Source organism: Podarcis filfolensis (genome assembly GCF_964270895.1).
Source record: "Podarcis filfolensis genome assembly, chromosome: 8".
Lineage (NCBI taxonomy): Eukaryota > Metazoa > Chordata > Lepidosauria > Squamata > Lacertidae > Podarcis > Podarcis filfolensis.
In genome coordinates this window covers 86,838,877-86,861,484 of record NC_139611.1, presented here as the reverse complement: position 1 = coordinate 86,861,484, position 22,608 = coordinate 86,838,877, and the positions used below count along the sequence as shown (strand labels likewise).

General features: G+C 49.6%; 1 protein-coding gene across 2 annotated transcripts in view; it reads left to right on the top strand.

Moving 5' to 3' along the window:
- The first annotated feature begins 4,778 nt into the window (after window positions 1-4,778).
- The window catches only part of LOC310769053 (snake venom vascular endothelial growth factor toxin HF-like), a 57,501-nt gene continuing 39,671 nt past the window's right edge, over window positions 4,779-22,608 (top strand). Inside the window, exon 1 of one of the 2 annotated variants that reach the window (XM_083628125.1) lies at window positions 4,779-4,947. The gene's annotated coding sequence lies outside the window, so the exon portion shown is untranslated. The remainder of the gene's footprint in view (window positions 4,948-22,608) is intronic. The other variant, XM_083628124.1, reaches the window with a different exon arrangement.

The following is a 22,608-nucleotide window of genomic DNA, read 5'->3' as shown; positions in this document are numbered from 1 at the left end:
CGAGGATGAAAACGGGGTGGTGGGAGTGGTTGTTTTTGTGGTGTGTACTGGGAGAGGGTGCTTGGAGCTGAACCTGGGTTCTGTACTTTGAGACGCTGCAAGAACATCTCCTAGGAGCTGAGGTCCCTTCGTCACCCAACCCAATAAAATATTTGAGCGCACCCCCCCCCATTCGACGGGCATTGCCATTCAAGTGGTGCTTGTGTGCACCGTGTCTTGTGATCTATTATGCAGGGTGGGGCTTACCTGTCCTCCCCTCACCCCCAAAAAAATATTTAATTCAAGTTGGCTCACCTGTGCAAGAGGAAATGTGGGCTGAGACTTTCAGGAGGCAGGTTGCCTGGGCCCTCCCCTCCACTCTCTGAATGCCACCCCCAGGTTCTAACTCTTGGAAGAATTTGGTATCAGCTGCCAGGGAGGAACAACAGGAGGGGCAACTGACTTAGAATCATAGAGCTGGGAGGAACCCAGCGGTCATCTAGACCAACCCCCTGCAATGCAGGAGTCTCAGTTAAGCGCCTTGACTCCTGCTTTGCTGGCTTCCCATTGGGGTATCTACCTGGACAGCGGGGGTAGCAGAGGGCTGGACTAGATGGACTTCTGATGGGATCTGGGCTTCCTTAAGTCTTCTCTGGGCTTCCTTTCTCTGGCCACAAAGATTAATGGGGATCTTTGTGACCAAAGGGACCTTATTTAGCAGGACAGGGGATGAACATCGCCCTTAGAGATCAAGCTGTAACTTGTGAAACTTAAGCCACCAGTTAGACCTGGAATGGTGGCCCTAGGAAAGAGTGCCTCTAAGCATGGACAGAGTGCTCTTCTCTTAATCACACGAGCAGGCACATGCATAAACAGACTCTCTCATCCCATTCATTAAGATCGGTGGGAGGGTCTCTGTTTTTCCTCGTGGTTAAACGAGGGGAGGCACCCCCCCACCCCCCAGAATGCCAGAAGAAAATTTCCCTTGCACACGTTTTTGTTTTCATTGCGTTTTCAATGAAGCGTTTAAAACTAACTGGCAGCGGGGAATTCTTCAGAGGCAAGTTCCTGCCTGTGAGCTTACAACCGAAAAATCTGCATTTCAAAGGGCAAAGACTTTAAATAAACAAATATATATATATATTAAAAAAACCTCAGTGCAATACTTTGCATGTTTACTCAGAAAGAAGTCCCAGAGTTATATATCCCTCGCAAGGTACGTTTGGGAATGCAGACTTCAGATGTGCTTTTGAAAGCGAAGGCATTAAGACAAATTAGTGATGCTCCGATGGTGGCAACGCCCTTGCCGCTTGGCTCTCAGTCCAAAATTAAACGGAAGCAGCCTTCCCCCACCTGGTGTGCCATCCAGGTGTTGGAAACTACAACTCCCATCAGCCCCAGTCAGCGCCGAATTAAGGAATGGCTCCCGGCCTTGAAACATCTGGAGCAAGACAAAGTCCTTGTTCCCCTCCACCTCTCAGTTTAGAAAAGAAACAATTGCTCCTTTAGGAGGCCCATGTTGTTGTTTAGTCGTTTAGTCGTGTCCGACTCTTCGTGACCCCCTGGACCAGAGCACGCCAGGCACTCCTGTCTTCCACTGCCTCCCACAGTTTGGTCAAACTCATGCTGGTAGCTTCGAGAACACTGTCCCACCATCTCGTCCTCTGTCGTCCCCTTCTCCTTGTGCCCTCCATCTTTCCCAACATCAGGGTCTTTTCCAGGGAGTCTTCTCTTCTCATGAGGTGGCCAAAGTCTTGGAGCCTCAGCTTCAGGATCTGTCCTTCCAGTGAGCACTCAGGGCTGATTTCCTTCAGAATGGAGAGGTTGGATCTTCTTGCAGTCCATGGGACTCTCAAGAGTCTCCTCCAGCACCAGAATTCAAAAGCATCCATTCTTCGGCAATCAGCCTTCTTTATGGTCCAGCTCTCACTTCCATACATCACTACTGGGAAAACCATGGCTTTAACTATACGGACCTTTGTTGGCAAGGTGATGTCTCTGCTTTTTAAGATGCTGTCTAGGTTTGCCATCGCCTTTCTCCCAAGGAGCAGGCGTCTTTTAATTTCGTGACTGCCGTCACCATAACCTCTGGATTTAGGCCTTGCAGGCTGTGTCTGTAGCATCGTGAGGGCGCCACGTTGGCTACCCCTGGCCCAGAACTTTGTGTGCATGTTTCTTCCCCTCTCTCCTGCACTCACATGACCAGCCACAGTCCAGAGGGACTCCAGCAGTGCTGCCAGTGTGAGAAATGTGCAGAATTTCGACCACCAGCTCTGTTGGCTGCACACTGTGTCTCGGGTTCCCCTTCCTTCCTTCCTCAGCTGACAAAAACACACATGTCCCTCTGGACTGCGGCTGGTCATGTGAGCTGGAAGGAAAAGGCTTGGCAGAGGGGAGGGGGGTGGGTGTTTGTGGCGGGGCAGGGAGGAATTGGCACACCCTGTGGAAATAATAATCATACCAGCAATAAGAGACCCGTGAGGACGGCTTGGAGTTTCTGGAGCAGAATTTGGCTGCTGCGGAGACTGGAGGAAAGGACTGAGGATGGGATGTCTGGAAGAAGCAGCGTACGTGTTAATAATAATAATAATAATAATAATAATAATAATAATAATAATTTTTATTTATACCCCGCCCTCCCCAGCCAAGAATAGAATAGAATAGAATTGAATTTATTATTTATACCCCACCCTTCTGGGTTTCCCCAGCCACTGGGCGGCTTCCAACAAAGCATTAAAATACAGTAGTCTATTAAACATTAAAAGCTTCCCTAAACAGGGCTGCCTTCAGATGTCTTCTAAAAGTCTGGTAGTTATTTTTCTCTTTGACATCTGGTGGGAGGGCGTTCCACAGGGCAGGTGCCACTACCGAGAAGGCCCTCTGTCTGGTTCCCTGTAACTTGGTTTCTTGCAGCAAGGGAACCGCCAGAAGGCCCTCGGCGCTGGACCTCAGTGTCCAGCAGAACGATGGGGGTGGAGACGCTCCTTCAGGTATACTGGGCCGAGGCCGTTTAGGGCTTTCAAGGTCAGCACCAACAGTTTGAATTGTGCTCGGAAACAGACCGGGAGCCAATGTAGGTCTTTCAAGACCGGTGTTATGTGGTCCCGGGGGCCGCTCCCGGTCACCCGTCTAGATGCCGCATTCTGGATTAATTGCAGTTTCCGGGTCACCTTCAAAGGTAGCCCCACGTAGAGCGCATGGCAGTAGTCCAAGTGAGAGATAACTAGAGCATGCACCACTCTGGTAAGCCCAGTTACATACCTGGCAGGCCTAGTGGGCAAGGAAGCACCCCCCAGGGTGGCCAAAAAGATCATTCATCATAGTTGGGATTGGAAGAGGCAGAAGGGATGGTAGGCAGGAGGCTGCAGATGTGGGGGGGGGGGCAGCAGGAGGAGAGAAGCGGTGGAGGGGGGAGGAAAGACTGATAAGCAGAGTATGGCTGGGGGCACAAGAAGCAGCAAAGCATCATTCCAGTTGCATCCATGTTAAGCTCTCTGAAAGAGCATGAGCTGGGCTCCAGGAATGGAAGAGGAATGGGGGTGGGCGAGGTCCTTGCTTGGAGACAAGATCGTCTGCCCCCCACCTATGGTGCCGTCCATGTCAGGAGGGGCGAGCAGGCAAGCGGGGGAGGGGCTCAGGTTTTGTGAGGGCGGGCGGGGACTGGATTTGGAGCAGGAGGCGCGGGAGACCCAGTGCAGGCAGGAAGCGATGCGCAAAGGGGTCTTCTGGGGTTGGGAGATGGGATGAACCCCAAAAGGACAGGCGGAAGGCAGAAAGAGTCCCAGGGTGTCCCAGGGAAGGAAAAGGAACGAGGAGGAAGCCCGTGCGAGCAGGCGGGCTACGGGAGCGCAGCAGATCCTTCGGCCCGGCCTCGGGGGCTTTCATAGAACGGTTGATTTGGAAGGGATCCCCCGGGGTCATCCAGTCTGACCCCCAACCCCCTGCAATGCAGGAACCGCAGCTAAGCCCTTTTGCCTCTCCCTTCCGATCCTCTCCGGGTTCCAGAGTTGGAAGGGACCACCAGAGGTCATCCAGCCCAACCCCATCCCTGTAGTGCAGGAACCGCAGCTAAACCTTTTGCCTCTCCCTTCCGTGTTCCAGAGTTGGAAGGGACCCCCAGAGGTCATCCAGCCCAACCCCATCCCTGCAGTGCAAGAACCGCAGCTAAACCTTTTGCCTCTCCCTTCCGTGTTCCAGAGTTGGAAGGGACCCCCAGAGGTCATCCAGCCCAACCCCATCCCTGCAGTGCAAGAACCGCAGCTAAACCTTTTGCCTCTCCCTTCCGTGTTCCAGAGTTGGAAGGGATCCCCGGAGGTCATCCAGCTCAACCCCATCCCTGCGGTGCCGGAACCGCAGCTAAACCTTTTGCCTCTCCCTTCCGATCCTCTCCGGGTTCCAGAGTTGGAAGGGACCCCTAGAGGTCATCCAGCCCAACCCCATCCCTGCAGTGCAGGAACCGCAGCTCAGCCCTTTCCCTCTCCCTCTGCCTTCCTTCCCTTCCTTCTCCGCCGGCCCCGTCCAGCTCCGGCGTCCCGGCTCGGCTCGGCGATCCTCTCCTCGCTGTGCGAGCGCCCGGCCGCCCCACGTGGCTGGCATCCCGTCCGAGAACAAACAACCCGCCCGTCTCCCCGGCAACGGCGTTCCATTCCCCGCGCGCGTCATCACGCCGGCCGTTCGGGGCTTTGTTGACGTTGCCCGGCAACGGCGCCGCTGCCTTGGCGACGGCGGGGGGGGCAGGCGGGGCGGGGCTTCCCGAGGGCAGCGCCAACGGCAGAAGCGAACCCTCCGGAGGCGGAGCCAGTCGGCTGCCGGCGCTCGGCGAGGCAGCCTCGAGGGAGGGGGGGGGCTACTCGCTCGGTCTCCCCCCCCCGCCCCATTGAAAGGAAGTGGGGCTCACGATGGATTTGTAGTAGAGCCTCCTCCCCACGGCTCGTTAGACGAATGCCAGGGGAGGGTTTTGTGTATCTGGTGAGAAAGAGGAGGAGGGGAATGTTTGTTTACTAGTAGGATGACATAGGGAGACCCCTGCGGGGGCCGCATGTGGGGTGAAATGTGTGGGAGGGAGGGGGGGCTGTCGATCTGCGGTGGGGATGACAGCTGGTCAACGTACATGGACTCCCCGCACCCTTCTGCCGAAATACTGTACAGTACTGATATTTATTTACTGAGAAATATAATACTGTGGCCCCCTTTGATCAATGGGGTAGACGACATGACCCCCCTTGCAACCTAGGAATAGTTTGCTTTTAGACGCAGATTGTGAATGGATATTTGGAATGCATTAACAAGAATTGTAGTGACTTGTTCATAATTGCATACTCGTCGGAATCCACTGTTGCATTGGCCGGGAATCGAACCCGGGCCTCCCGTGTGGCAGGCGAGAATTCTACCACTGAACAACCAATGATGCGGGTGGCTCTGTGGTCTAAACCACTGAGCCTCTTGGGCTTGCTGATCGGAAGGTCGGCAGTTCGAATCCCCGCGACGGGGTGAGCTCCCGTTGCTCTGTCCCAGCTCCTGCCAACATAGCCGCTCGAAAGCACACCAGCACAAGTAGATAAATAGGTACTGCTGCGACAGGAAGGTAAGTGGCGTTTTCATGCGCTCTGGTTTCCATCACGGTGCTGGCCACATGACCTAGAATGCTGTGGACAAACGTTGACTCCTTTGGCCTGAAAGTGAGATGAGCGCTGCAACCCCATAGTCGCCTTTGATTGGACTTAACTGTCCAAGAGTCCTTTACCTTTTACCTTACCTTTACTCGTCAGAATAATAACATTTATTATATACCTATATAGCGTACTGTATAACGGTTTCAAGTATCTTTTGGTTTTGGTTTCTTTCACTTTATTTATCCACTGAAATTTGTCAATTTATATATATGGGAGTGGGAAACCATTTTGTGTCCTCGGGGGCCACATTCGCTTCCGGCAGCCATCTGAGGGCAGCATGGGGTGTGTGGCTAGGTGCAAAAAGTGAGTGAAAATTGTACTTTTGCACCGGTAGACTGTTTTGGCCATTAACCTGGAAAAGAGGACTGGACCAATTCGTGGAGGAGAAGAGGTGCTGGAAGCTGCAGGAGGGGAGAGTTCTGCTCTTGTGTTCGAATCCTGATTGTGGTGTGTTTTTCCATCATGGGCATCTGCTTGGCCGCTGTGAGAAAAGGAGGCTGGACTAGATCTCCAGCAGCCAGGCTTTCCTTGTATTCTACACACAAACACACACACAAACACACACCTCTATCCAGGCACACAAGAGGCACTGCCAAAGGACATATCTGCTAAAAAGGATATACCAAGAGCTCAGGCCACAAGTTTCAATATAAGGAATAATTCCTACTCGAGAGTTGAAAAGAAAAACGTGTATATTCTGCTAAGAATAACAATTTGAAGCTGATAGTAAATTTAAACACAACGTGTAGGTACGATAGTTTTAAGTAAATTTAAACACAACATGTAAGTACGATAGTTTTAAGGTAAAACGTTTAAGTACAGGAATAATGTAGTTTCAAATATGCAGTGATATAGTATAGAGGTACATGAAATACCAGTACACAACAATTATTTTGTACAAGTCTCAATGGCAGTCAAAAGGAGTCCATATTATATAGAATCAGAATAAGGAATAAAGAATCAAATAGGGCCGAAAAGGAGTATCCGGAGTGTGAATCAGATGTACGACTCAGTAGTGGTGACCAGGACAGGGCCCTGTTTCGGAGTAAACGCCTTCTTCAGCTCGGTTTTTTGAGGACTATAAATCTGTTGGAAGTCTGTATCATTTAATTCTTTTATGTTTCTTTTTCGACGTGCGTCTTAGATAATGGAATGCTCCCAAGTTTTCTTGCGTTTTTCTGAGCGTGGACATATCCGAGCACTTGGGGAAGCGGTTGGTGCCCAGGCAGGGGAAATGTGATGCATGACTCCGTGGAGTATTTGATGGGCCAGAGCGCCAAGAGCCACGATTGGCCCCTGCAGCCGAGGTTCCCCACCCCTTCCTCTTGTGGAGGAGACACACAAATAAGAACTTTAGAAGATTATCACAGGGTCAGGGTAGTGATACCCTGGTCCTTGAGGCATTGCAGTCCTGAGCCATTTAAGACTTTATAAGTCAAGAAAAGCACTTTGAATTGGGCCTGGAAACGGACTGGCAGCCAGCACAGTCGGGCCGGGTTGGGTGCAATAGGCTCAAACCGTCTTGCTCCTGTGAGCAACCTGGATGCTAAATTCTGCACCGGCTGACGTTTCCGAACTGTCTTCAAAAGCAGCCCCATGCAGAGGCAGAGCTAGCTGCTCCGGATCCCGGAGTGGCGCACACGCTTTGCACCCAGGGGCGGGGCGTGCCACCCACGGGGCAGCGCCGTGAATGTCCCACGGGGCAGGGCAGCGAGCATGTGGGTGGTGCCACCCACAGCGAACGTCCCACAGGGAGCTGTCTGTGGTGAGTGCCTTTATATATACAGTGGTACCTCGGGTTAAGTACTTAATTCGTTCCGGAGGTCCGTTCTTAACCTGAGACTGTTCTTAACCTGAAGCACCACTTTAGCTAATGGGGCCTCCTGCTGCTGCCGCACTGCCAGAGCCCGGTTTCTGTTCTCATCCTGAAGAAAAGTTCTTAACCTGAGGTAATATTTCTGGGTTAGCAGAGTCTGTAACCTGAAGCGTATGTAACCCGAGGTACCACTGTATGTGTGTGTGTGTGTGTGTGTGTATGTATATATATATATATATATGTGTGTATATATATATATATATATATATATATACATATACACATATATATACACATATATACACACACACACATTTTTATTGGTTTTTTTAACATATCATTTCCAACAGTCATATTACATAACTTTTCATCTTATACAATATTTTATACTTCCATCTACACCTCTGATGGTTTTTTGTTCTTTATCACTTATTCTGCATTTCTTAGTTTCACTATCACTCTTAATTCTCACAAACTAATAATTCTCCTCATAGTCTTCCTTGCAATCTTTCGAGTAATCTTCCTTACAAAGCTCCTTGCAGTCCTACTAGCGTAATCTGTTCAGTACAATTTCCAAATACTTTGTATATTTACTCCAGTCTTCTGAGAATCTCTGATCCCGCAGGTTTCGAATCCTTCCGGTTAATCTATCCAATTCTGCATAGTCCATCAATTTCATCCTCCATTCTTCTTTCGTCGGTAATTCTTCTTGCTCCGTGGTGAGCGTCTTACGGGGGGGGCAGCGCAGAGAGTGTCCCAGGGGGCGAGGCGGCGATGTCACCCCCCTTAGGGATGCACCCAGGGCGGACTGCATCCCCTGCACCACCCATCCTCCACCAGTGGCCCCAAATATAAGGCATTGCAGTAATCTAACCCAGAATTTCCCTAGAAATGGAATTCTCGGAGAACAGCACAATCCTCTAGGTCTCTACAAAGGAGAGTCTACCACACGTATTAACTACTAGTGGAATATTTAGGCTTTGTTTTATTGGTGACCCCAATTATGGCAGGCTCTCCTTTCTGCAGGTTTTCTAAACAGAGCTTGGGCAGGCAAGCACATTTCCGAGCGCAATTCAAAGTGTTGGTGCTGACCTTGAAAGCCCTAAACGGCCTCGGTCCAGTATACCTGAAGGAGCGTCTCCACCCCCATCGTTCTACCCGGACACTGAAGTCCAGCTCTTCTGGCGGTTCCCTCCCTGCAAGAAGCCAAGTTACAGGGAACCAGGCAGAGGGCCTTCTCGGTGGTGGCGCCCGCCCTGTGGAACTCCCTCCCACCAGATGTCAAAGACAAAAATAACTACCAGACTTTTAGAAGACATCTGAAGGCAGCCCTGTTTAGGGAAGCTTTTAATGTTTAACAGACCCTGTATTTTAATATTGTGTTGGAAGCCACCCAGGGTGGCTGGGGAGACCCAGCCAGACGGGCAGGGTATAAATAATAAATTATTCCTATTATTCCTATTATTATTATTTTGGGATTCTTTTGATGTGATTCCTGCATTGCAGGGGGTTGTGCCCTGTGTGTGGGGGGGTGTCCCTTCCAACTCGACAATTCCGCGGTTCTGTTTTGGTGCTCGTGCATGTGTGCACATTCATGCAAGGGATCGTGCAGCTGTGCGAGTAACACTGTATGTGTGTGTTTGTGGGAATGCATGTGTGTAAACGGAGATGTTTGCACCAGCCGGGGTGAAAGCCTGGCTGCATCTCCTGGCCTGTGATTGAATGAATGAATAAGTTTATTACGGTCATAGACCAGAAGAAAAAAAACATAAAAACAACAGTAGTTTACAAAACAATACACATATGCACTCACACCCACACACACGCACATATATACTCATATATGCACTACAATATATGTGTAGACTAAAAGAAAAAAAAAAAAAAAAAAAAAAAGGGGGGGGGGGCTTGTCCAAGGGTCAGATCTTTTACTTTTTTACAACTAATGCCCTCCGCTTGATCGCGGCCGCAGAAAACTTGGCCACTTTCAGTGTTACTTCTGGGTTTTTATCTCCTAGTAGGATTTTCAGCCGCTGAGATTCAGATCGACCTGGAAATTTCTGAACGATAGGAGAGATAAACAGTGACCTGATATCCCCGTAGAGGTCGCAGTGTAACAACACATGTGAAGCCGTTTCCACCTCCTTCAGACCACATGGGCAAACTCGTTCGGCATAGGGTGTGCCCTCGTATCTGCCCTTTAGTAAGGCAGATGGCAGTACATCAAATCTGGTAAGGGTAAACGCCCGCCTATATTTTGCGATTTGTAGATCCAGCGAATATGGGGTTAAATTAAACCCTTTCCCATAATCTTGGATAGCTGGGTATTTATCTATCTTGCTCATATGGTCCTGAAGCTCTACATCTCCTATTCGCTGGCTCACCATCATTTTAGCCTTTTCAAAACCTGCGGCTATAAGTTCTTGTAGGGAAAGCCCCAGGCCCTTCAATTTTTCATGAAGCGACAATCTCCATTTAGACTGAAACGGGTCTAATAAGGTCAATGGAGCCACTCCCACTGGGAAAAATATAAGTTTTAGCCAGAAGTGAATCTTCAGGATCCATATCCTGGCATTAATAGGGAGTTGACCTACCTCCAGCCTAATGGCAGTGTTGGAGACACAGGTAGGTAACCCTAGTAGGGAGCGGTAAAATTTAGTTTGTACAGATTCCAGGGACTTGAGTTTTTGGCAGTTAAATATCTGGGTGCCATACATCAGTTGTGGAAGTATTTTTGCAACAAAGACCTGGGAGGCAGCAGGAACATATTGACCTCCTTTTCTGTAAAAGAATCTTATGATAGCTCTAAAAGATCTTTGCGCATTTGCAATGGAATTCTTAATCTGATGGCACCAAGATCCTTTCTCATCAAAAATTATTCCAAGATATCTAAAAGATGTTACTTGCTCAATAGATTGGTTATTAATTTTCCATTTATGTCGGAGTTTTCTCTTGGAGAACACCATAATTTTTGATTTAGTGTAATTTATTATTAGGTGTTCAGCTTCGCAATACTCTGTAAGAGCTCGTAAAAGTTTTCTTAGACCCACACAGGAGAAGGAAATAAGTGCCGCATCATCTGCGTACAAAAGGACTGGGATTGGTATATTGTTTAGGTTTGGGGAATGAGTACTTGCTTCCTCCATCTTTCCGACTAAGGAGTTTATATAGAAGTTGAATAGAATAGGGGCAAGAACACAGCCTTGCTTGACACCATGGAAACTTTGGATTTCCTTTGATAGGTTCCCATAGCGGTCGCATCTAACACGGATCCGAGTATTTTCATGTAGTCTACGGATAAGAAGCAAAAGACGTCTATCGATGTTTGTGGCATTTAATTTTTCCCAAAGTCTATGCCGGGGTATCGAATCGAAAGCTGATTTGAAATCTATAAAGGCTACATAGAGAGAGCCTCCTTTCTTTGAGGTGTATTTCTCCACTAGATGTTGCAATACCAGTCCTTGGTCTAGAGTTGATCTATGTGCCCTGAAACCAGCCTGGGCTTCCTTTAGGATGTGCTCCTGTTCCAGCCAGTCCGCAAACTTTTCACGTAAGTGAGTTGCATAAAGTTTGCTAATGATGCTTAAGAGACTGATTGGTCTGTAATTGGCTGGATCAAGTTTACAGCCTTTCTTGAATATGGGAACGATGATTGCCAGTCCCCAGTCCTCTGGTATTATTGCTGTTTGATCTATGCTGGTGAAAAGGGTGGCAAGGACTGGGGCCCACCAGTCAATATTGGCTTTGAGAAGCTCAGGAGAGATATTATCTGCTCCCGGGGCTTTTCTATGTTTGAGTGCCTGAATAAGCCTCCTAATCTCCACAACCGACACCGGAGGCCACTCATCACCTGCCGCACACTGTATTAGTGGCTGTGTCAAAGGCAGAGCTGAATATAAAGATTGAAAAAATGCCTCCCAAGTCCCTGCAGGTATAGTATACTCCACTTCTGAGGAAGTAGATCGCACTCCATTTGCTACCAGTCTCCAGAAGGTGGCCGAATCTCTCTCTCTGGATGCATCTATTAGGCATTTCCATTCTCTTTTCTGTGCCAGGAGTTTTTTGTTTTTGATCAAAATTTTATAGTTTCGTTTATCTTCAAACCAGCCCGTGGGGAGTTGGGGTAAATTGGCAGATCTATAATTCTTGTATTTTTTCAGTAAGTTTAGCTTCATGTCCTGACATTCTTGATCAAACCAGGGTTTGGAGTTTTTATATGCTGAAGATTGCCTACTTGGCCTGTTCCTTTTTTCCTTCAGGGAATCTTGAAGGAGTGAAATTAACTCCTGAAATAAATTTATCTTTAGTTCATGGCTAGAGGAAGTTATAAGGTTTTCTCTCTTAGTGAGGAATTCCTTTGAGCATAGCCTACTTGAAATTTCCTTATGCAGTTCATCTGTCCATCTGATACGCGAATATCTGAGCTCCAGAGCTGTAGGGCTCGAATGCTCGATTTTCTCAGCGCAGGATAAATCCTTTCCCGCAGCTACGAGTGCACTTAATGGCAGATGGTCACTGTCTAAGCGCTCCTCCACTTTACATTCCAGAACTCTGTTTTGAAAATCATACGACACGATTATATAGTCAATTGTGGAGGCGCCATTGTTAGATATAAATGTGAATTCTCCGACCTTCTCCCCCTCTGTACGGCCATTTAATATAACCAAGTCCAACTTGTTGACCAAGTGTAGTAGGCATAAGCCGGCATAATTGCAGCCTTTATCCTTTGAGACTCTAGCTGGTATTGGGTGGGTTTCCTCTATAATGGGGACTGTTTCGCGGAAATGGGCATACAAAGCCTCATCAGATTGTCCAGTTCTGGCATTTAGGTCGCCTGCCACCACTACAGAGGCATCAGGAAATTGATTTGATAGTTTGTCAAGATACTGTTCCAACTGAGCCCAAGTGTTTCTTATCAATCTTTTCTCTCTTTGTGGGGGTAGGTATACGTTAATCAGCAGCAAGCTGTGGGTTCTCCACTGTACATGCACAGCTGTGGCCAGATGGTCTAGTGGGTCTAGTTCTTTAAATATGGCCCTTAGCCTTGTTGAAATTAGGGTAACTAACCCACCTTTAACTCGCCCCCCTCTAGTACTTAAAAGACCTGGGAGGGAGAACGCAGAAAAACCATTTAGCTCCACTTCACTTGTGCTCCAGGTCTCCTGGAGGAACACAATGTCATGTCTCTGGATATATTTAGCAAAGGATTGGTCAGAAACCCTCTTTTGCCAACCTGCAATATTCCAAGTTAGCAAGGCAAGGTTGCACGCTGTCTTGCCAAACATTGATCTTAGTCAATTTGCCTTTAAAAGATTTTTTGGGCCTATCTTTTTATCTGTTAGTTGGATTTCATTCATTTTGGCAGTGTCCATAGATGTATTGTCGCCCAGGTACTCAATGGAATCAATTGAAGGGTGCAGCGTGCTAACATTAGTGATCAGTACTCCTTTTTTTGGCGAATCTACCTTGAGGTGTTCTATTTGACTGGTACCAAGTTCATCCTCATCCAGGTATCTCATGCTGGTCCAGGAGCGCGTTGTGGTTGTCATAGGGATGGTTTCCTTCTTAGATGGTAGATTGTTGCTGTCCCTTACGCACTGTGTTAGATCTGTTGCTGTCAGGTTTATCTCTGCAGCTGCAGAGGTATTATAAAGGTAGTCTTTCATGGTTGCCATAAGGATGGTTTCCTTCTTAGATGGTAGTTTGTCCCTTGCGCACTGTGTTAGATCTGTTGTTAACAGGTTTATCTCTGCAGATGCAGAGGTATTATAAGAGTAATCTTTCATGGGGTCTGTCTTGGCTTTTTCAGAGAGGTTCTCTTTCTTTAATTGATCCGTTGCCGGTTCTTTCTCTCTTACTTTTTCCTGAGCATTCATCTCTGTTAGCTTATTTCTAAGGGTCTCCAATCTTCTCAAGATCTCAGATTGGGCAGGGAAAGGCAACAATCCAAACTGATTTATTAATGCCTTTTCTTCTGGATAGAAGTTATCCGTCCCCTCATTAGGCAGTCTCATCTCCTGTCTTAGTTTCAAGGACCCTTGCTCAGTATGTTCCAGTTTGTCTTTTGAGTGTCCTCTCTCCACCTTTGGTTTACAAGAAAATCTTATCTCAGCTGTCGTAAACTCATCAGGAAACAATTTCAAACATGTGCTGTTTTCAAAGAATCTTGTTACCGTTATCCTTTTCTTTAACAGCAGATGTCTTGATCTATATATATATTTAGCCAAGTTTTGATCTTTGAAGGAGGCAATCACTCGCAGAGAGTATCCATTGTAGAATATAAAATCTACTGAGGTAATGTCCTTTAATTTTATTTTCCCTGGCAGCATGTCATCTAAAGTATTCACAAAATGCACCGAGCGTTCTTCCTGTGTAAGGAAGCCCTTTGGCTTCGGGTAGTTAAGAAATGCTAACTTCCTATCTGCCAACATCAGTTTCCATCCTTTATCCTGGGGCAAGTCTTGCCCTGCTACTGGCTCAACTTGAGATCTGCCATAATCAATGGTATGGGGTGAGTCTTCTTTAATATTTGTGGATCCTTGGGGTTTCAGCATAGAGCACCCGGGTTGTGATTCCGTTTCCTCACTTGTTTTGTTAGGCAGCGATGATGTTTCTTTCAAAGACTTCAGCTGGATCTTTTTTCCTGAATCCACACTATTGTTCTCTCTGCTACCATGTATAGCAGGTTTGTTAGAGTTTGTTTTTGATTTTGTTGGGATCAGCTTATATAGTCTTTTCCAGCATACTTTACATGCACGTCGGTTTATAACAGATTTCCTTGCAATTTTTATGTTCTTACTTTTCTTTTTAGTTTCAGCTTTCTTCTTATGGGATCTCTTACTGGTGCCTCGCTTCTTTTGATTTACTTCGATAGGAAATTCAGTTTTAGGGACAGGTACATACAACCCTATGTCCTTTCCTTGGTGTAAATGATTTTCCGCTGCTGATCCTTGTGTGCACTTGCTGGTTGCTGGTTGCTTTGTATATTCTGGCTCTTGAAGGGTGGTTGGTGGATCGGCACCATGAAATTCTGAGCCTTTAGCTTGAAGGGGATAATTTTCCACTAATGTCAGGAGCAGCCCATTTGTTATTGTTAAGTATTTTTTCATAGCTGCCAGATCCAGATTTATAGAGAGCAGCCAGTCCTGAGGATAGCAGTCATTGTTTTCCGTCTGGGAGCCCATAGATGAAGTCTGAGATTTCTGGGAGTTTCGGGATTCTTCCTGTAGTTCTGAAGATAATATCTCAGCCAAGACTATTTCATGGGCCAGGCTCATTGTGTTTCTATTTTGGTTGTTATTCTCCGTGTCCTGTATTCCTCTAGAGGAGGTTGAGTGATCTTGAGCAGCAGAGGGAAAAAGAAGAGCCTCATCCTGCTTCGACTCAACCATCTCAGCCATCTTTTGCCCATTTCCATTTCCATTCTCATTGTCCCTTGTATGTAAAAAGTATTGCGTGATTTTACTCTGTTTCTCATAACACTCCTGGAACAATGGGCTTGTCACTATCCCCAGGTCCCTACATTTCTTTCTAGTAAGTACCATTTGTAAATCTTTGTTACCAATCAGGGTTATTCTTCCTATTTCAAAAACTATGTCTCTTAGGAAGTCGGAAGCTCCACCCAGCTATAGGCTAAGGTCCAAATTGAGACAAGATTTGGGATAGCTGTTTATAATTTGTAATTTGATAGCTTGTAGTTCAGGGCATAACACGAAGTTGGCAATAGATCAGCCGTCACCCGTTTTCCTTATTGTCGGTCAGACTTGAGGAGCGTAGCAGCGCGGGGAGCAAACCCTCCGGACATCAAGATAACAAGGCATGAAACGTTAACTAAGAAAAACAGAGGCAGTGGTGAGGTGATAAGGCAGCCAATAAATCATTAAAACTATAAAATTAGAGTCCAGGAAGGATAAAAAACTACTTAAAATCTTAATTGAAAGCAGGCGAACCTGACTGTGCTGCTATCTCCGTCGCCATCTTCCCTGCCTCCCCAATCCTCCTGGAACAGGTGACGTGATTGTGCGGAGACACAATCACACAAGGTGTGTGTGTGTGTGTGTATGTGTGTTGCAGAGGCAGAGCTGCCTTATCTGGGTGAGTGTGCCAGGGAGGTTTTGTGTGCGAAAGGTGACTCCAGCCCAGCAGCGCACTCCCAGCGCATTGCGTGCCAGCGGCCTCTGGCAGCGGCAGGAGCTCAGCCTATCCCTCCTCAGCTGTGGCTTCTGGCCCCGGACCAGGGGAATTTGGCTGGTGGCCTCGGTAAATAACAACAGCCAGAATTGGAAGGCGAAACTTGTTGCTAAGAGACCAATGTTTTGCTCCGCCAAAGCTGGGGCCTCCAGTCTGGGAGGGAGGCGGGCAGAGGAGCCTGGGAACAGGGAAAAAGGAAGGAAGAGGGGGGGGGACGGGGACCACAGAATCATAGCATTGGAAGGGTCCCCCAAAGGTTATCTAGCTCAACCCCCTGGCAACTCAGCGGAAGTATAACTTCATTTCTTTTTGGTGGGGTACTGCAGCCAGCAGTGGTTTCCAGCAACTGTTATTCAGAAGCATCGGTGCTGCCAGCTGTGGAGGCAGAGCCTAGCCATTGAGGCTAGAAATAACCATTGATAGCCCTCTCCTCTGTGAATTTGTCTAATCCGAAATGGAGGCAGTGAGAGATTTTACTCTGTTGGGCTCCATGATCACTGCAGATGGTGACAGCAGTCACGAAATTAAAAGACGCCTGCTCCTTGGGAGAAAGGCGATGGCAAACCAAGACAGCATCTTAAAAAACAGAGACATCACCTTGCCAACAAAGGTCCGTATAGTTAAAGCTATGGTTTTCCCAGTAATGATGTACAGAACTGAGAGCTGGACCATAAAGAAGGCTGATCGCCGAAGAATTGATGCTTTTGAATTCTGGTGCTGGAGGAGACTCTGGAGAGTCCCATGGACTGCAAGAAGATCCAACCTCTCCATTCTGAAGGAAATCAGCCCTGAGTGCTCACTGGAAGGACAGATCCTGAAGCTGAGGCTCCAAGACTTTGGCCACCTCATGAGAAGAGAAGACTTCCTGGAAAAGACCCTGATGTTGGGAAAGATGGAGGGCACAAGGAGAAGGAGACGACAGAGGATGAGATGGGGGGACAGTGTTCTCGAAGCTACCAGCCTGAGTTTGACCCAACTGTGGGAGGCAGTGGAAGACAGGAGTGCCTGGCGTGCTCTGGTCCAGGGGGTCACAAAGAGTCGGACACAACTAAACGACTAAACAACAACAAATTTTTTAAAAGCTGTTCCTGCATCCTGTGGGAGAGAGTTCCATGGTTTAACTTGGGGCTTCGTGAGGAAGGCCTTCCCCTTCCCCAGTCCTTGGCTGAATGCCCCTGTTTCCCCTGAAGCCCTCTTTCTTTTGCTCTGAAATAAATAAAACCGATGTTTATGTGCGAGAGAGTGAGAGAGAGAATATTGACTCCTAATCACTTAGCCAGGTGAGTGTGTCTAGAAGTCAAAGTCTATCTCTTACCAGGCCAGCCAGCATTTTAGAAGGGTGGTTCTTTTCTGGATAAAAGGGGCTGATAAGAGACCTGTGGGTGGGCTAGGACCTCCAGATACCCTACACAGGCTTGCGCCCTGCAGAGGTCGCTTCAGTGCTGCAAATGCAGCATAAACAACGCGGGAGGCGGCAGTTACGAGGACTGGATTATAAAATACACATTATAAAACGAATACAGTGTAAAATAGGCCGGAACACATGCACAACACTTCTTTTTTCCAACAGAAATGGGAGACCCAGCTTCTGAGAAGCTGCTGAACTCCCATCAAATCCAGCGAGGATGGGAGTTGGGGTCCAGCAATATCTGGACCATAAAGAAGGCGGATCGCCGAAGAATGGATGCTTTTGAATTCTGGAGCTGGAGGAGACTCTTGAGAGTCCCATGGACTGCAAGAAGATCCAACCTCTCCATTCTGAAGGAAATCAGCCCTGAGTGCTCCCTGGAAGGACAGATCCTGAAGCTGAGGCTCCAAGACTTTGGCCACCTCAGGAGAAGAGAAGACTCCCTGGAAAAGACCCTGATGTTGGGAAAGATGGAGGGCACAAGGCGAAGGGGACAACAGAGGACGAGATGGTGGGACTGTGTTCTACCAGCCTGAGTTTGACCCAACTTTGGGAGGCAGTGGAAGACAGGAGTGCCTGGCATGCTCTGGTCCAGGGGGTCACAAACACTGTAGCTTCGAGAACACCGCCGCAGCGCGATTTCTGTTCTCATCCTGAAGCAAAGTTCTTAACCCGAGGTACTATTTCTGGGTTAGCGGAGTCTGTAACCTGAAGCGTCTGTAACTTGAAGCATCTGCAACCCGAGGCACCACTGTATTTTTCAATTTTTCCCTCTGTTGGTTCACCCCCTAGCTCTCCTGCATTTTCCCAATTACTCGCTACAACCCGTCTGGCTTCCTGGAGCTTTACAATCCTTATTTCACCCCTCCTTGCAGCAACCCCTTTCGAGCCTGGCCGCGCTTGGTCCCATTTCACACACGGGAAAACTGAGGTGGGGAAGGCAGTGTCTTGCCCGAGGCCACCCACTAAGATCACAGAGACAGAGGCCTGATTCTAGTTGCAGTTCACCCGGTCAGACTCTCTCTCTCTCTCTCTCTCTGTTTTGCCTCATCTGCAAAACAGATTCAGGAGGAGTGCTGTGTGTGGTGTGTGTGTGTGTGTGAACCCAGAATCTCTGCACCTCCCTCTCCAAAGTTCTGCCCGCCTGCTCCTCTCCCTTAGCCGCCCAGCCCAGCCCTTGCCAGTCACCCAGGCTGCACTCACCCTCCCCACCCCCGCCGTAAGGTGTGTACCTGCTCTGGGTTAGCCAGGGGGTTCTACGGAGAATTTTGGCAGGCTGGGCGCATTCCTCCGAGGGGCTGGCAAGAGCCTGCGCCTGCTCCCTCCCTCCTGGAAGTCCTGTTGCTTACATAAACAGCATTTGCTGGAGGCCCCTCCACGGCTCTGTTTGTTTGCCCGCCCGCCCGCCTAGAACTATTGGGTCGCTAAGGAGTTTGGGGGGGGGAGTGTTGCATAGCAGGCCTCGCCTATATATTTATATACACACTGTTGTCACAAAGCCAGCCTCCCCCTGCTTCCTTCGCCCCACGCTTCTGTGTGTTTTTGCCCTCCTCCCCCAAAGAATAGAGTGGGGTGGGATACCCGGAGGTCATCCAGCCCAACCCGCTCCCGCAAGGCAGGAATCGCAGCGGAGGAATCCCCCGACAGGTGACCTTCCACCCCCTCTTGGAAAACCTCCAGCAAATGGGAGTCCTCCACCTTCTGAGAGAGTCCCTTCTACGGTCTAAACAAAAATTATTCCCGGTGTTTAGTTGGAATCTGTTTTCTTGTCCTTTGGCTCGGGTCCCACGCACAGAGTTGGAAGGTGTCCTAAAATAACGTAAGAACAGCCCCCCGGAGGAGGCCAACGGTCCATCAAGTCCAGCGTCCTCTTCTCACGGTGTCCGGCCAGATGCCCATTCCAGGAATCCCGCAAGCGAGACCCGAGTGCGAGACCAACTCTTCCCTCCTGTGTTTTCCACCAGCAGGTATTTGCAAACAGAGGCAGGGCACAGCTGTCCTGACCTCAGTAGCCATCAGTAGCCCTTTCCTCCACCAATTTGTGCTATCCTCTTTTAGAGCCACCCAGGTTGGCTGCCTATCTTCCCTGCAGCAGTGAGTTCCGCAGTTTAGCTCAGCGCTGCCTGAAGAAGTCCGTCCTTTTATCCGTCCCGAACCTTCCATCATTCAACTACGTTGGAGGTCCACGCGCTCCAGAGAAGAACTTTTCTCTGCGCACTGGGAGGTCCCCTTGTGCAGTTCAAGACATGCGATGTCAGATGGGAAAGATGGAGATCTTCAGGCCCAGTAGCTGAATGCATCTCTCCTGGACCCTTCCCAGGTTGACCCCTCCCAAAATCACTCCCCCCCCCCTCCTTCCGAGGCTTAAGCTGCCAGCCTCCTTGTTGCCCCTAGTAGAGCTCAGCCGGGAGAAGGCTGAAGCAGAATTCCTTGTCATTTGGCTCTGGCGCCCCCTACTGTCAGGCTCCCTGACTTATGCCCTACCAGCTGCCTGGACACATTCCAAGCAATCGGAGCCCATTTCCGGAGGCGCGTCTGTCCCGCTCTGGAACAGCACGTACCATGAGGGCGTTTGAGGCTTAGCCTTAGTTCCCTGCATTGGTTCTGTCTACAGAGAGCGCTGGGCTCATCGTCAGTGAGATAGACCTCCAGGTTATGTTTGAAGACCAGGACTCTGCAGCAGTGCCTACCCCCTAAATCATGGATGAGGGGTCCCCGCAAGAACCTCTCTGTCCCATCGTCTCCCACTGCTCCCAATATTCTTCATGGAGGACCTAGTCGCGGACTTAAACATTTCAAATTTCAGAGGCACCCAGCCTCTCGCCTTCTGCTCTCCATCACTGTTGCAGCGCCCCCTGCAGGGCCCTCTCAGCTCGGCACCCAGTGCAGGCGAACCAGTCTTCTTCTTCTTCTTCTTCTTCTTCTTCTTCTTCTTCTTCTTCTTCTTCTTCTTGTTTAGTCATTTAGTCATGTCCGCCTCTTCCTGACCCCCTGGACCAGAGCACGCCAGGCACTCCTGTCTTCCACTGCCTCCCGCAGTTTGGTCCAACTCATGCTGGTTGCTTCGAGAACACTGTCCCACCATCTCGTCCTCTGTCGTCCCCTTCTCCTTGTGCCCTCCATCTTTCCCAACATCAGGGGCTTTTCCAGGGAGTCTTCTCGTCTCATGAGGTGGCCAAAGTATTGGAGCCTCAGCTTCAGGATCTGTCCTTGCAGTGAGCACTCAGGGCTGATTTCCTTCAGAATGGAGAGGTTTGATCTTCTTGCAGTCCATGGGACTCTCAAGAGTCTTCTCCAGCACCAGAATTCAAAAGCATCCATTCTTTGGCGATCAGCCTTCTTGATGGTCCAGTTCTTACTTCCATACATCAGTACTGGGAAAACCAGAGCTTGAACTATAAGGACTGTCCTAAATCCACCTCTGCTGTAGGAGAGGGCTATCAATGGCGTTGGCTGCTAGCCACGATGGATGGCCGTACTCTGCTGCCTCCACAGACGGAAACTGCAATTTCTGAATATCGCTTGCTGTTGCGCTCGGTCTTGCTTGGGGGTTTCCCTTGGGGGGGGGCACCTGCCCGGCCACTGCGATGCTGAATTAGAGAATCTAATTAGAGAACCATAGAATTGTAGCGTTGCTAGGGACCCCCAAGGCTCATCTAGTCCAACCCCCCGCAATGCAGGAATCTCAGCTAAAGCACCCAGGACAGAATGCCACCCAACCTCCGCTTAAAAACCTTCTAAGAAAGGCGAGTCTACTACGTCAAGTGGGAGACCGTTCCGCTGTCAAACAGCTCTTACTGATGTCAGAAAGTTCTTCCTGCTGTTTAGCTGGACCCCTGGCCTGATCCAGCAGCCAACCAGCGTCTTCTTACGTTCTTGCGCCAACCTTCAACACCCTCAAAGCAATGCGCGCACACACAGCCGACCCCACGTATCTGGGACCCCAGAGCGCCAGGCCAGAGGGGTGAGCCTTTGGGCAAGCTACGGGCTTGTAGAGGGGGCGGGATCCTGAGCGCAACAGGTGGACCCACACAGCACTTTGGCCTCTGCCTTGCGATGGGTTGTTCTTGTTGTTGTTTAGTCCTCTAGTCGTGTCCAACACTTCGTGACCCCCTGGACCAGAGCACGCCAGGCCCTCCTGTCTTCCAGCACCAGAATTCAAAAGCATCCATTCTTCGGCGATCAGCCTTCTTTATGGTCCAGCTCTCACTTCCATACATCACTACTGGGAAAACCATAGCTTTAACTATACGGACCTTTGTTGGCAAGGTGATGTCTCTGCTTTTTAAGATGCTTTCTAGATTTGTCATTGCTTTTCTCCCAAGGAGCAGGCGTCTTTTAATTTCGTGACCGCTGTCACCATCTGCAGTGATCATGGAGCCCAAGAAAGTAAAATCTCTCACTGCCTCCATTTCTTCCCCTTCTATTTGCCAGGAGGTGATGGGCCCAGTGGCCATGATCTTCGTTTTTTTGATGTTGAGCTTCAGACCATATTTTGCGCTCTCCTCTTTCACCCTCATTAAAAGGCTCTTTAATTCCTCCTCACTTTCTGCCATCAAGGTTGTGTCATCTGCATATCTGAGGTTGTTGATATTTCTTCCCACAATCTTGCCATGGGTACTGTCCACTTTTGGCGTCGCCAGATCGCAGTGCGCACGGGGCGCCACCCCGAGCTGCTCGGAGGAAGGATAGGCGAAAACGCAGCAAGCAAACCCCCCCCCCAGTCTCTGCCCCCTCCCCTTCGAAGCGGCTGCATCTCAGCATCCTCTCTGAGCAATGCACCTTCCTAAGGGATGCCCCCGGGTTGATCTCTCCCGAGACGGCGGGGGGGGGGGGTTGGGCTGCGCGCGCGCAATGATGGGGTGTGCGCTGGGGGAGTGCCTCTCCGGCTGACTGTCCCCGCAGACGCACGCAGATGCGCGGGCGCGCACGCCAGCGGTGGCCGCCGGAAGCCCGCGCGCCTCGCCGCCGGGCTGCTCCATATAGAGGCGCGCGGCTATTTCGGGCTGCGGCGCTGCAGAGCGAGTGAGGAGAGGGGCTATTTATAGCAGCCGGAGCGTAAAAATGGAAGGTGCTCTCCTGAGCTGCCCGAAGGAGCGCGCAGCGGGTTGCGGGGAGGGAAGGGGAGGGCCAGGCGAGGATGGGGCACCTTAGGTGCACCCAGAACCTGGATGGATGGGTGCAGAGAAGGAACCTGGTCCCTTCTTAGCGGGGTGGGGGGCTCCTGGGTCCCTTATTCCCACGCTGGGGGGGGGCGCATCTTGAATTAAGGGAGCCGCAAATTTGCCTTGGACACCACCACCCAGGGCAGATTTCCTTGCCCCCCGCCAGCCCTCCGAGGTGCTCGCCTGCTCAAAGACTCTTGGGTGCAAAGTCCAAGGGGATGGATGAATTCCTTCCTTCCTTCCTTCCTCTGCGGAGAAGGAGCTGGGCTTGATCCGCCCGGGACGCGCGCCTAGAAGATCCCCAGGAGAGTCTGCGCAACGACCCAGCAACCCAGATACCAACCTAGTAGCAGGGGGGAACTGATGGACCGTTCTGCA